Raw genomic sequence first — 2777 nt, forward strand, 5'->3', positions numbered from 1 at the left:
GAGAAAATGGAACCTCTCTGCTCTGGAGCCAGGCTGAGAGAATTGGGATTGTTCAGAGAAAATGGAACCTCTCTGCTCTGGAGCCAGGCTGAGAGAATTGGGATTGTTCATCCTGGAAAAGAGGAGGCTCCAGGGGAACCTTTCTGCACATTCCAGTGCCTGAAATGGCTTTAAGAGAGCTGGAGAGGGACTTTGGATACAGGTCTGGAATGACAGGACAAGGGGAAATGGCTTCAAATTGCCAGAGGGCAGGGTTAGATGGGATATTGGGCAGGGATTGTTCCCTGGGAGGGTGTTGAGGCCCTGGCACAGGGTGCCCAGAGGAGCTGTGGCTGCCCCTGGATCCCTGGAAGTGTCCAAGGCCAGGTTGGACATTGGGGCTTGGAGCAGCCTGGGCTGGTGGAATGGGGTGAAATGAGATGGTCCTTGAGGACCCTTCCAACCCAAAGCAATTTGTGATTCTGTGATTCTAAAATCAATTGCAGTGTTGTAGATGTAAGAGGTTACCCCAATTCCTCCTTTGGGTTGTCCTGGGCTGGTGTTTCCACATGTCACCGTAAGCCTTTGTCACACCCTGCTCTGTGCCTCAGTTTCCCTGCTCTGGAGCTGGGCAGAGTCACACACAGTGTGTGCTGCAAAATTTGCAAAAGCAGCTCGGGTGGAAACTGCTGGAGTTTGCTCCAAAGAAAAAGAAATCCTTGGGAGGAGATGTTTGCTTTCCACGCAGAGTTTCAGCCCATCATTAAAGCAAAACTGCCTCTTTTGGACCAGGCCGTGGGGAAAGATTTCCACTTCTCCAGCTGAACAGGAAGGTTCTGCAGCTTCCCAAGAAATCCCATCACTGCTGATGTGGAGGAGAGGACACCTCTGGCCACCCCTCTGCCTCCACCCAGCCACGTCCAGGGGGTCAGGGAGAGTCCTGGAACCGTCCCTTCAATGGAACAAACACAGTAACGACACAATAACGACACAAAAATCCCCTGAGGATGCCTGGAGACCTGATCAACCAATTCTGCTCTCCAGGGCCACTTTTCCTCCTGTTTGGTCCTTCCCTGCTCCCCAGATCCCACCCTTTGCTCACCCTCGCCGCTGTTTTCTCCCCATGGAGAGGACGAGTTGTGCCCACGCTGCTGTCACATCCACCTTTGGCTTTTCCTTTGCAAAGCTGGAAATGCCATCCTCATCCAAAGCCATCCTGACTGAGCCCCTCCTTCCCATCCCATCCCATCCCATCCCATCCCATCCCATCCCATCCCATCCCATCCCAGGGTGCACCACTCCTGGGAGAAAAAATGGGATGGCACTGTCAAAAACCCCACTTTTGGTGAAGTGGCAGCTCCATCTCGTTGGAAAAGGCTGGATCTCTGTCCTTGGGCATCCAGATTTGTCTCATTTCCAAGCCAGCAGCTGCTTTGGAGTGTCCTGTGAGATCTGGCCTCGTCCTCATCCCCTTGTGCTGCCGCGTTACCAGATCCCATTTTCACCTTCTCCCAGATTCTGGGTGCTCCCAGAATTTGTGTGCTTGGCCTCAGTGCCAGGAGGGAATGAGGTAAATTCCTCCTGCCTTTTGTTTCCTGGAGGGAGGAAAGACCAGGAGTGGGAATTGAGTCCAGTTTGGGACAATCCCAGCCTGTTTTGGGGTGCAGCTCCCCAAAAAGGGGCTTGAGAGGAGCCAGGTGGTGGCAAACAGCCCCTGGATAGTGAGAGGGGATGGGAGAGAGTCCAGGCAGGCAGGTGGATCCCATGGCTGGATTCATCCTTCCCAAAGCCTGTTGAGGAGGGATTTTAGGAATGCCAGGAGCAGTTTGGCTGCGTGAGAGTGGAGCTGGCACCCGTCCCCCAGCACCTGGGATGAAATCATCCCCCTGGGTGGGGGGGCCTTGCCACCAGTCCTAATTAGACACAGCTCCCTGATTAGTGCCTGTGCTTGGGACAGAGCATTGGGGGGGCTCCATGGAGGGGGATGGAGGCAGAGGAAAGACCCCATCCCTCTTTGCCAGAGGGGCCAAATCCACCCTAAATGGGGTTCCTGATTCTGGGGAGCACCAGGTGGGGACTGTCACATCTGCTGGGACATCTGGGACTTCTCCTGCTTCTGTGCCTTTTGTGTGCAACCTCACTCATCCCATCATCCCATCATCCCATCCCATTCCATCATCCCATCCCATCATCCCATCCCATCCCATCCCATCCCATCCCATTCCATCTCATCCTATGGATCCCATCCCATCCCATCCCATCCCATCCCATCCCGTCCCATGGATCCCATCCCATCCCAACCCATCCCATCCCAACCCATCCCATGGATCCCATCCCGTCCCATGGATCCCATGGATCCCATCCCATCCCATCCCATCCCATTCCATCATCCCCATCCCATCATCCCCATCCCATCATCCCATCCCCAAAGGTGTTGGAGTCCATGGAATTGCCCTGAGCACAGCCTTTCCCTGGGATCCTGCCTAGGGATGAGGGATAAAATCTGAGGTGCTGAGAGATGGGAAATCCCACAGATCTTCCCACAGGATTTGGCCTCGTCCTCCCAGCTCATCACAGGGTGAGGATTCCCAGAACAACACTTGAGAACGAAAGCCCGAAGTGTGGTCATGAACAAAGTGTGGGGATAAAGGAATGGCTTCAAACTCCATTCAGCATTCAAAAACTCAAACATTCCAGGGATAGATGGGATATTGGGATGGAATCATTCCCTGTGAGGCTGGGGAGGCCCTGGCACAGGGTGCCCAGAGAAGCTGTGGAAGTGTCCAAGATCCCTGGAA

This window comes from Parus major, chromosome 4 (assembly GCF_001522545.3).
Source record: "Parus major isolate Abel chromosome 4, Parus_major1.1, whole genome shotgun sequence".
NCBI lineage: Eukaryota > Metazoa > Chordata > Aves > Passeriformes > Paridae > Parus > Parus major.